Source organism: Corapipo altera, unplaced genomic scaffold (assembly GCF_003945725.1).
Source record: "Corapipo altera isolate COAL_440 unplaced genomic scaffold, ASM394572v1 245, whole genome shotgun sequence".
In the NCBI taxonomy this organism is placed as follows: domain Eukaryota; kingdom Metazoa; phylum Chordata; class Aves; order Passeriformes; family Pipridae; genus Corapipo; species Corapipo altera.
This window is the reverse complement of record NW_020885060.1, coordinates 62,458-75,160: the sequence shown is the minus strand read 5'-3', so window position 1 is coordinate 75,160 and position 12,703 is coordinate 62,458. Positions and strand designations below refer to the sequence as shown.

The following is a 12,703-nucleotide window of genomic DNA, read 5'->3' as shown; positions in this document are numbered from 1 at the left end:
TTTTGAATCTGTTGACAAAATGTATATATTTTTCAATAAAAAGGAGGCCTTTATACTTCAGTGCCTTTTTGGTAATCTTCCTAGCTAAAAGGATTTTTTTGGCAGAGAATAAGTAAATACACAGTTCTTCCTCTGCAGATACAAGCTTGAGATAATTATTCTTTATGTTTTAATTACAAATACCCAAATCTTAAGGAATTTTTATAGACAAAACTTGGCCCTGGGACGTGAGAATTTGTCTGTATGCATGTTAATACAAAATAAGGACTTTTTTCTGCCTCCTTCCCCCACTGAGCAATCTTTTGCACGTCAGTCTCCAGCATTAACAGTTATTTCTTTGCTCCAGCAGTGCTAAAATAGAACTTCTTTGTGTATTGTGGTTACTTTGTGGTTGCACATCATATTAGCTATCCTGTAATACATGTTAGGGGCCGGATTCTCTGCTCACAGAGGTTGGCACAGCTCCACAGCAGGACTGTGGTGCACAGAGGGATCGACTCCGACTTCACTGGAGGACAGTGACACCAACTGAGGATCTGCCACCACTGGCAACCACTTCTTTTAGTATTGACAACACCAGCAGTACTTTATAGTGAACTATGAACAGAATATATACATATATATATATATTTATGTATAAATAAATTGGCATAATATCACTTTATTAAAAGGCCTTGAAGAAAATGGTTTGCTTTTTAATTACTAAACCCTTTGACCTTAGAAAAGTTTAAGAGTGAATCAGCTGTTGTCCTTTACATCAAAATTATGCTCAAAAAGCTACACAATTAACATGGAAAACCACTTACAACAACAACAAAAAATTGCCTATAGAATTTTATAGGACTAGTGATCTGATTGTTTTTCCAGAAGCCCTCCCATCATCAAAAGAATAATGACCCTAAAACATTTATCTGGGGGGTAAAATACAGTCACATCCCCAAGAACAATAAACCACACATGCAACAGGAATGCTGCCAGAAAATCCATTCAGAAAGATTACTTTGCCCATTCAAAGTGGGCTTCCAACCAGTCTGCTCCATCCCTGCTGGCATGTGGCCAGGCCATGGGAAAAGCGTGCCTGTTCTGATAAGATATGGACAAACTGTGCTAAGAATTTCCACAGTTCTGCCCTGGAATTTCAATTACTTCACTACGTTGCACAGAGATATAATTCTTACAAATGTAGGTTTCCTATTCCTGATTTCAGTATATTTGCTGAATGTGCTAAAGGATAGTGACTGAAGGAAAAATAAAATTGTCAAAAAATACAATAATGGCTTGCAAGAGTCTCACCGTTTCAGAACTGTTCTCGAAACGGGGCTGTTTCTTATGAAGGAGAATTTTCAATATGTGGTGCTGAAATTAATTCTTCAGAACCCAGCCTGGGAATTAATAATTTATCCTACTTTCAGCAGCTTTTCCAGGTAAGCCAAATTTGTAATTGTTACATCACTTTAGCTGGGAAACGGTGAATAGAAGGACAAATACAGATAACTTCTGTGCTTCACAGCAGGATTTTGTCATTCCCTCCCACTGGTACCTCCTGGCTTTAGTGCTGCAGCACATATATGTCCCTTGGTCAAACTCCACGGTGGAAGCAGCTGAGCTCAACTCTCCCCTGGCCCATATTCCCTCTCCCACAGCAGGATTCCCAGGATCAGAGCCCCAGCGTCCTGTTTGGGTGTCCCAGCCCCAGCGTCCTGTTTGGGTGTCCCAGCCCCAGGTTTGGCCCCTCTGTGTGTGCACAAAGGCGGGGCACATGTGAAGGGTGAGCTTGTGTTATCACCCCCTTTAGCCCAGTCAGCTCCTGCTGCCCCGGGGCAGCACAGCCCAGCAGCTCAGGGGGACCGTCAGGACACCCCTGGGAGCTGTGCTTGTCTGCCCTGCTTGGACATTCGGGTTTCCCAAAACTCCTCAGGCATAAACCTGAACTCCTGACAAGAAACCCCAATGATCCCCTGTGCAGGAGGCCAGTCAGAACTCACCTGTAGCACGTTCAGGATCAGCTGAGGGTTTACCCTGGGGCAGTCCTGCCTTTGGGAAAGGAGCTGTTCCACTGCCCTCCCCTGGACAGTCACCTCTTGCCCCCCTCCCGCACACCCCTTTCTGTCCAAGGGTTTGTTTGCTTGTCCAGGTCACCTCCAGCATTTCCTCTGTTCCCGTCCTTGCTCCCTTGCCTCTCGCCCACAGAGAGGCCCGGAGAGCTCTTGGCAAGTCCTGTCCCTGCTCCCACCTCTCACACTTTCTGCTCAGTGCCCTGTTCAGTCTCTCTGTACCCTTTGTCTTCCCACCATTTCCACATCCCTCAGCTTCTGGGTTTTCAAGTTAAACTGATAAGGCTGAAATCCTTACAAACCCTTTCTCTGTCAACACCACAACCTTCCCTACCCTCAGGCTCACTTCCCTTCATCAGAGGCTCCTTGTTTCCGGTGTAATGACTCCAACAAAAGCACCTCTTTTTATTCCTGTAAACCACTGTTTTCCCTGTGCTTTCTCCATCTGTTCCCCACACCCATCACTCCCCCCAATGCTTGCATATCAAAGAAACAGCCTCTACTTTAGGCACAGAGAAAAGCAGCTTTGAGTGAAGAGCACAGACAGGACTGCTGAGCCCCACTGAGACAACCCATCCCTCCAAACGGGGGTGTGCTCCTGCCAGCCCCGGCAGCCCATGTGCCTCTGCATCCACACCCTTCCCTAGTGCTGGGATGACTCTGGAGACAGCAGCTCTTTACTTGGTAATGGCATCAAAAGCTGGAGCTGTAAATAAAGGTGTCTAAACCTTTAAATAAAAATGCACTGTCTCTGAAGGATAGGGGAGTTTAATGCAGCAGATGTTATTGCAATAATTTGCTTCCATTAACGATTTCTGTACTTCCCTTAATGTCCTTTTACACAACTAGGGTTATACACAAGGACTTCACTTCAATGAGGATTGGGTCTTTCTGCTCTCACCAGTGTCCTTCACCCACTCTTACCAATGTCACTGCCTTTTGCTGCTCCACTGAGGGAGATGCCACAAGAAATTAAGCCCTGCACACCTAAAATAAAGGTCTTTCAAAGGCTCTGTTGAAAGCTTTACAGAGCTTTACAGCAAGGTAACCCAAATGCCACCCACAGCAGCCCTCATGCACTGCTTCATGACCCAGAAGGATCCCATTGATGTCCTTTGTGGAGTTTGCTAACCTGTATATCCTCCTCTCCTTTGGTTCAATATCTAATCTTCTTGGCTTTACTGGGTTTTACTGGGCTGCTTTTAAAGCAGTTGTTGCCATTCCTGTGCACACAGTGTGTCCTGAGCAAGGGAGGGATTAAGCAGTGGATTAAGACTGAGTCCCTCAAAGCCTACAGAAGCAAACCTGTGAGGTAAACCAGCAGCAGAGGATGGTCAGACCACTATAGTTCCTTAGACCTTGATTCCTTCTTTAAAAATTATTCCCAGGAAATGCAAAGACACCTTATGGAAAACCTGCTTAAGTAAGAGTCCAAATGAGCATGAACTCCAGGCACACATCTTCCTGGAAAAGGAAAGAATGCTTCACTTTGCAGACTAAACCAGTATCTGTGTCATGGGACATCCAAGGCTCAACAGCAGCAGCCATCAAAATTGTAACTACTCCTCGCTGAAAAACATCATATTCCTGTCTCCTGGCAGGGGAAGAAAACAAGATTTCAAGATGCTTATTTCAATTCAACTTGGGGCCAAAAAGTTATAAATTCTGACATTTTTGCAAAACAATATACTCTGAGTGATTTACTTCAATCAAAGCCATAACATAAAACTAAAAGGAAGAATGTTGACTTGATTAAAACTGTTCAGTCACATTACTCAAAAATGTTGATGAAACCAGTGTGTTCCCACAGAAGATCTAGACATTTTAAATGTGCAACTTCTTTAAATTAAGGGGAGTCTTTTATTGGGAGATTCTTTTTCCAGATGGTTTCATTTCAGTGCTGAACCAGAAACCTCATTCTAGGTAGGCAGAGGTGACAGGAGGCACTTTCCTTCAAAGACTTCCCACAGACACCACCCTTCTGTGTGAAGGTTGCCCCAGAAACGTGCAGGAGGTGTGCACATGTGGAAGAGATACTGCCTGTCAAATGTTCACTGAACAAAAAGAGGCAGCCATTTATAAACAAAAAGCAATAAAGAGAATGAATTCAGAGCACTGTAGAGGACAACATCTGCATTAGAATCCAGTGACTTCCAGCCTTGAAGATGTACCTGCAGTTGTACCACAACAGGTTTAGATAGAACACCACTTTTCTCTATCCTGCCTCTCAATCCCCCGCTAAATTGCCATTTTTGAGGTTAGCAATAACAGAAATGCTGGTTTGATACATATCTTCTACTTTTGAAGAAGGAGCAGGGCCAGATGACAGCCTGATGTGAGAGCAGAAGGTGTCAGAGCCCTCCTGTGCAGGCACTGGGAGCACAGTCCCTGCTGGGTGTAACTGGGGGCAGCCACTGACCTCGGCCAGGAACCTCCACCCAAGTTCCCTGCACACTAAGAAAGAAGCTGTGGGAAAACCAGTGCAGCAGGGACTGGAGAAAGCAAGCTCATCAACCCACAGAGACGCTCTGAACAGTTCTCCTGGTCTCCCAGTGCCACTCAGTCCAAACTGGCTCTCCAGGCACAGGCTGTACATGACCAGGGAGCACACACAGCCCTGCTCTGTGATGGTCAGTGTTTTGGTGATGCTGAATCTCTTCTCACAGTGGTGAAGCACTGCAGAAAAAAGAAGCACATGTGCACACCCACCCCGAGGAGCAAGGGGAATGTATTTCCCCAGTCCCTGCATTTTCACACCTCTCCCAGCCAGAGCTCTGTGGCTGCTGCAGCTGCCAGCAGCTCTTCCGTGGCTGCACTCACAGCTCAGACCAAGGGAGGAAGAAGGGAGGGGATGGAAGGAAATAACAATTTAAAACAATCCCTCTTAAATGCAAGAGAAAATGGAAATTTGTGAGAGATCTTTCATGTATGAAAAACAGAAAAAACCCCTAAGCCCAGTAACTCCTGAGTGGGCTGTGCCAACCCATGGATTAGATCTTCCTTTCACACCCTCTCAATCCGGAAACTTGTGATCTCACCAGGCTGGAAGGGATTGCTGCTGGAAGGGATCACTGTGGCTGCTCCAGGCCCTCTCCTCACAAGGGGAACTGCAGGGCTATTCACTGATGAATGAAAAGGGGAGAAGGGTTTCCTTCACTGCTCTTATGCAACGTTCAGTGCCCAGACCTCCTCATCTCTGCCTGCTAATTAACGGAATTTGAGCCAAGCTCAATCCAGCCTTCTCATTTGGAGCACCTGCACTGGCAGAAAGAGCAGAGGGGTGGGATAAACCCCCATGTAAATCCAAATTCAGCGAGCTGCTTTTCCTTACCAAAAGCAAAGCACGGGATGCTTAGTCACTCTGGAGTTGTCAACACTCCAGTTCTTGGCAAAACCAGCCCGTGTTCAGAAGTCATGGCTTTTGCAGGCGGTTTCCCTCAGCTTTATTCTCAATAAGAAATCAGTTACCATTACCCCCCTTGTCACGGAAAACTTCAAAAAATGGACATTTGGGAGTCCAGAGGATTATTGCTTAATTCAATAGCAAGCTTAAGAGTGGGACAAACAAGAAGCAAGCAGGATGGAATCAAAACTCACATTGTCTCCCAAAGTTGTTCCAATAAGACCTCCCTTCCCAGCAGAAGCGCCCCCGAGCCATCCAGGATATTCCCCACCTCAAATCCAAACAGGAACCTGCCACGCTGCAGGAATGAAAAAGCATCCCCCGAGGTATTTCAGCCGGAGTAGCCAAGCATTAGCAAGAGTGACCAGGCAGCTCTGGGATGTGTCCTTCCAGAATGTGCAGCTTTTGAAGGCGTTTTGGAAGTCCTGGAGAGTGAAGGCAGCCTTTTTCCAAGGGAATGACAGGGCAGAGCTGAGGAGGGGAGAATCATGGCTTGGGTGTATTGTGTCAGTGCTCCCCCTCACCAAAGTAACAGGGCAGGTACTTGGCTCACTGAGGGGCACAGTGCCGTGTCATGGGATCTGCAGCAGCTCCAGAGTGGCTCAGGGGGAGTGTGGCAGAGGAAGGACTCACATTGGGAAGGAGGCAGAGCCGTCCCACCCCGAGCCCGGGGCTGGTCCCTGTCCCAGCTCTGACACGCTGGCACTGAGAGCTCAGCACGGGGCCGTGCAGGGCCAGAGCAGCTGAGAGTGCCAAGGGCTCTGCCACGGAGACCTGACAAACCAACCACGTTTCCTCTGGCTGATGCACAGGACGCTCAGCATATCCTGGCAGCTGGGCCAGGGTCGCAGCTCTGCTGCAGAAGGAGCCAAGCTCTAACTTTTGAGTGAAAATAAATGTGTTTGTTATTGATACACTTTTTTTTCCTTCTTCTTACATAGCTAAGTTTCAGGTGACTATATATACTCCTCAGAAACACAATCAAATAATCCAGCTATTTCCACGCCAGCCAAAGAAATCTGGGAAAAGATTAAAGCAAACTCGGCAACAGCCACTCGAAAACGTTTCCCAAGGCGCAGCCAACAAAAACTTGTCAAAGCTCATAAGTTATGAACTAATTTGCACAGAGAGAGCTCTTTTGGCAGCAGACAGGTCCCTGAGCTCCACAGCACCTCGAGCAGCCGCACACACGTGGAGGCATTCCCTGCCATGGGGCAGCACAGCCCCAGAGCCCTGCCCTGCCCCAGGGGCCAGCACCAGCTCAGTGCCTGGGCTGTGCTGAGCACTGTCAGCACTGCAGGCTGCTTGCAGGAGGGAGGGAAAGAATTTGTTCTCATTTACTTAAAGAGCTGCACTCCTCTCCTCCTACTCAGGGAGAAAAATTCCTAGTTTCCATGATGTTCCCCATTATTTAGATACTTTTTAGTGGGAAACTCAAGCAGAACAATCTCCCCGTACAATCTCACAACTGTGCTCCTCCAATGCACCATTTCAAGGTCCTGGGTTATATTTCTTACCCCGCTTGCTTGCTTGCTTTCCCTGATTTTCCTGTAGGATGCTCCAGCCCCCTGTCCCTTCCCACTGTTTCACAGAGCTCACATTTGCAGGGCTGCTGCTGCCTCTCACCAAGGAAAAAACCTGCTGCAACCTCAAGGACAGTGGCACACAAAACCCGAGCATGTCATTCCCGCTCCCCCTGTGACCCCTCTCCCCATTTCTTGTTTCCTCAATGTGAAATAATTAAGATGCAGTTTTATAACTTAAAACTCTTTGTAAGCAACAGATTTGAGTTCTGGGTTTTTTTGTTTTTTTTCATAACAGTCTTCTTTTATGCACTTTGAACCCCACTGCCCTAAGCAGTGACAGTAATACAGATCTTTTGCTGGGAAACGTGTTGGTTGGAACATCTCGGCACTACCTACCTGTTTCAGGCAGCTCTTTTGGAACAGTTGAAACTGAAAATTCCCCCACCCCCACTCTAAAATCCAAATGAGGCAAAAGAAAGCCTACCATTTAACTGACAGCTTAGCAATGGCCTTTCCTGCCCTGTGCGCTGCCATGTGCCAATTTGGAAATAATTAACAACAGTTTTCATTCAGGAAAGGCTGAAGGGAACTGCAACCCATTTTTCCACCGAGTACCTGTGAGGCAGAACTGCTCCCAGCCAGAGGAGCAGCAGCTCCTCCATGGCCTGAACCTCAGCCTCAGAACTGAAGAGCTGGATTTGAGACTCTCCAGAGTAACTCACAGGGGTTTGCTCCAGCCTGCCAATTAATTCCAAATGAGCATCAAAGCATCAATGCAGTAAGTTTGCAGTAAATAATTTTTCAGTAAATGTGTCCTGACTCTGTCATTATCATGATTAATGGTGAAACTCTGCCTGCTGATGTGGAGACAATAACAGGAGCAGTGCAGAGAGCATTTGATCATACCCTGCTAATTTGGTTCACGGTTTCTGCTCGACAGAGCTCTGTCAATGCACCTCCTTTGATCCACAACACATGCAGTTGCTGCCTACAACCAAGATTTCCCTAGGAAGAAACTGTGAATCTTGACACAAGGCACAATGGTTTTTCACAATGTCATGAAGTCCCCAGAAGGGCCCAAGATCAAACTCTTTTCCTTCCTGACTCAACAGGAGCCAAATCTGTCCCTCAAGAGAGTAAACGTGCTCTCAGCAACCAACTGTAGCAACAAACCAACTCCTTTCATTAGCTGTGCACTGCTCCACAGCTGAGAAAATACATCCTCCTCTCCCAGCTGCATAACCTACCTGGGACTCGTGTGACAGCAGGTGAACTTCGCACACCCACGGTCCTGCCTGTGCTCTGGCTCTTAAATAAATAACCCTCAGACAGCACACAAGGCCATCCCTTTGTTCCATACAGAGAGGGCATTCTCTGCCCTGTTCTTCAGGAGAAAGGCTGGGGGGAAAAACTGGAGAAGGAAGACCCCTTAGCTCAAATTTATCCATCCCTTGTGATTCCTTTCAGGTTTTGGAGGCATCACTTCTGTCACTTCCACCTCCACCTCACACATCAAGGGAATATCTGTCTTGAGCCACTGGGATTCCATTTGCTTCATTATGTTAAGTGTTCTCAGAATTTGTAATTTATAAAGTTTTTAGCCCTTTGTGTAGCCCTGAGCACATTATCACTGCTGGAATAATCCCAGTTCTGCCCCTGGCAGTGCTCCTGAGAGTTTGCTGGGCTCTAATCTGGACAGTCTTCCTGTTGAAGGAAGGGACATGACTGACACTATTTGTACCTACAAGGCTTATCTGAAGTAAGCCTGAACCAAAGTCTTTGGGTTTCCCTGCAGGACAGGCTGCATAGGACCTCTCCTGCCAGAGCCAGGCTGTGCCTGAAGCTGCACCCAGGATCCACAGCTGTGGATGCATCTCCCACCAAAAAGGTGCTACTGGTGTCACCCCCTTTGCTTTGCCACCTCTCAGCCTCACTTCTTGATTCCTCAGTCCTGTGGTTTTCTACAAGCCATGAAGGAGAAAGGATTTAGAAATCAACACCTCAAAGACAGGCTGCGTTAAGGATCCAGCCTTGTAATTCTGCATTGAAAAACATTCAGTTAATTAATCCAGTTTAGTATGTGGCCACCTATTCTTTGTTCTGAAGAAAAGGAACTTGGATTTATTTCAGCACTCACACACACACCCTCTCTCCATCCATGGCCTCCATGGACTGCAGACAAGAGCATATCTATAGTAAATGTAATGGATGTACCATGATATTGGATGGCACAATATATTCCCAATTATAAATTAATAAAGTCCAGAAAAAGCATCAGTGATCATTCCTCGGGAACAGTTTCCTCTTATTTGGTGACAAAAGAAAGCCCCTATTAGAGTTATTATATATACCAATTAAATTCTTTAGCTAAAGCAAAAAATTATTATTTTAATGGAGGAAAAAGTAGAACATTTGGTTAAAATGTTCTCATAGAAATGTTAATTACCACAGGCATTAAACGAATGGAAATCAGAGCCTACCATTCGTTGAGCACTTTGAAAAGTTTTAATGCAAAAACCGTGCTGGAAAGAAACCTTCAATTTTTCCTCATGAATGAAAGCAAATCCCTGTAAATGAAGCTGCATCTATCATGCTGCTAATCAGTCAGCAAATGCAATCCATCAATCCAAAGTGTCCCTGCACAAACTTTCCATAAGAGATAATGGAATTAATTTGGTTTGTTGGATACCAAACTGTGGAAAGATGCTATTCTACCTCAGAGCCCATCACTGAGAGACAACAACGCTACCAGATGTAGCTCATGGAAGTTACACTGCACTACCTCCCATCTCCCACCCTGGGTTTATCCTTCACTGCTCCTCAAAGGCTGTGGAGAATTGTCTGAAAGTTCAGAGTTGTGTGACTCTCACTTTTGGAATATAAACCACCCTGTGCCTCACTGGCTGGGCACGAGGCTGAGGAGGGTTTTGCTCCTCAGTGTCCTGTGAGCCCTTGAAGTGATGGGATGAGCAGGATGAGGTCCAGGCACCCAACACACACTGCTGGGACCTTATAGATCTGCTGGAACTGCACTGCACAGAATGTGCTGAGCTGGAAGGGACCCACAAGGATCATCCAGTCCAACTCATGGCCCTGCACAGGCCCATCCCAAGAGTCACCCCCTGTGCCCCAGAGGATCATCCAAACCCTCCTGGAGCTCTGGCAGCCTTGGGGCTGTGCCCACTGCCCTGGGGAGCCTGGGCAGTGCCCAACCAGCCTCTGGGGGAAGAACCTTTTGCTGAGATCCAACCTGAGCCTGCCCTGACACAGCTCCAGCCATTCCCTGGCTGCTGTCCCTGGTCCCCCCAGAGCAGAGCTCATTCCCTGCCCCTCCTCTGCCCCTGCCCAGGCAGTTGGAACTGCACTGAGGTCTCCCCTCAGTCTCCTCTGCTCCAGCTGAACACACCAAGTGCCCTCAGTGTCCTCACACGGCTTCCAATCAAGGCCCTTCTCTTGATGGTGTAGAGCTCCTGCAGACTCAGCATCTGCCAGAGAGGTTTGGATGGGCAGTGCTGTGAGCCCCATTTATCCTCCAAGAGATGCCAAGGCAAGGAATGCCAGCTCATTTGCTGAAGTCTGGAATCTAGAGAAGTGTGGCAGGGGAGGCATCACACTGGTTGTCTCATTCACTTCTTTAGTGATAAGACCTGTTCTCTTCCAGGCAGCAGATTTATTTATAACCAAGCTGAAAGAGATTTGAAAGTATTTAGGGGTCATCATAAAATGAAAGGAGTGCTTGCTACCCTGAAACTCATAAAAGCAAAGTTATGTAAAGGGAAAAAGTATTAATTCTTGCTGAAGGATTCAAAATAAACAGACACAGAAACATAAATACACATATTTCTTGCACTCCCCTGGCATCTTTTTGCTCTCTAAGGAAGGTACACAACTCCTTTGCCTGCAGCACCTGCGGAATCTTGGATCTTGACCTTTGATTTAGACCAGATCCAAGTTGTCCAAGGTGTAACCTTGACTTGGAGGAAAACTTCCTGGAGATCAGAGCATTGGTTTTTTTCTGTATCTGCAGAGAACCCCCAGCTGACATACCCAGTGATAGTTTGCTGAGTGTCCAAATACACTGTGGCACCTTCTGCCCTCGGATGCACGGGTGCAGTTCTCATGTACATAATGATTTGTGGTTCTGTACCATATTTAATCTACAAACCAGAGTGATATTAGAAAAGGAAATTTTGTTTACTTTGTAAGTTATTCACTACATTTTCTACTTCCACAGGAAGCCAGTATGATCTGCTGGGTAAATACACAACCCAGACTCCTGAATATTTTAAGATCATTAACTAATGCAATGATAACTTGGCACTACAGGCAGAACATTTGATATTAGACATCTCAGCAATGCAGAAACATTGATATTGCATTGACAAAAAAAGCTGATTGAATATTTTATGTTACCTTATACAGGTACATATGATTTAAAGAACAGGAATACTTCTTTTCTTTTCACAACATCTTGGTTTCACTGAACACACCAACAAAACTGTAAATTCAATCTGATTTTCATCACAATGAACAATATTCCACTAAGGTGGTGTTGATGAGTGCACACAAATTGTTTGGTCTTGGCACATTAAAATACATATATATTTTTTGGACAATGATCTTCTGAAAGGGAAGGAAGTTATTTCATTTTCCAGCTGAGGAAATTCTACAATTAACACAAGGGGAAAGAATAATTAACACAATGGGAGAAGAAAGAGCTGGTTGTCTCTCCTTCCACATTAGTGATTGCACAGTCCAGCACATGACCGGGAAGGAAAATTAAGATGGAAGAGTTGCTGATATGAAAAAAAATGAAATCAAGTTTCCCAGAATCACAGAACACTTGGTATTTAAAACAGGAAAAGAGGGAAAAAAACCCAAACCAAACACCAAGGAAAGTAAGGGAAGTGCAATGGGAGGTTTTCCAGCTTTGCAGTGCTCTCTCAAATCCCCTGTCAGGGCTCCCCCAGCGCCAAGGTGCAGCCGCCCGGCAAAGAGGCACCTGCAGAGAGCCTTCCTGTGGCACGACCCCACCTCACCCTGGGGGGGCTGAAACGCTCTGGCAGCCCAGTCAGACGTGCACACCCAGCCCTCTGACTCGGGAGCCTGGGACAGGCAGGATTTGCATTGCATTGCCCAGAGTGTGAAGTACATCAGCTCTGCAGAATCACTTCTGAAGGCAGCGGCTGATCCGGTGATCTTGGGTGTTCAGAGTCCAAAAAGCAGGAACAGAACAAAGAGGACCAGGGATTTCAGCTCTCAGAAGATCACAGGGGCAGAATAGGTTCAGTTTTCTAGAAGTCACCTCACTGATGAGGTTTACTCTAGAGTCAGTGGAAGGGTGAAGGGTGGATGAGACTTCAGAGGGCAATACTATCACCAATAACCTGTTTGGGATAGATAGATGGATGGATGGATGGATGGATGGATGGATGGATGGATGGACTGTGCCCTAGATATGAGCTTGTCTTTTTCACAGAATCCCAGAATGATCTGGGTTGGGAGGACCTTAAAGCTCCCCCTGTTCCACCTCCTGCCATGGGCAGGGACACCTTCCACTAGCCCAGGTTGCTCCAAGCCCTGTCCAGCCTGGCCTTGGACACTTCCAGGAATGGGGAGTCCACAACTATGTACCATAAAGGGACCTTACATGAATAGTTGCCTTATTTTCAGGTAGACAGAGCTGAAGAGCCTGTGATTTTTCAGTCTGCAAAGGAGAA

At 46.4% G+C, this 12,703-nt stretch overlaps 1 protein-coding gene across 2 annotated transcripts in view; it reads right to left on the bottom strand.

Moving 5' to 3' along the window:
- Positions 1-12,703, bottom strand: part of FBLN2 (fibulin 2) — a 111,844-nt gene that overhangs the window by 77,105 nt on the left and 22,036 nt on the right. The gene's annotated exons all lie outside the window — the stretch shown is intronic.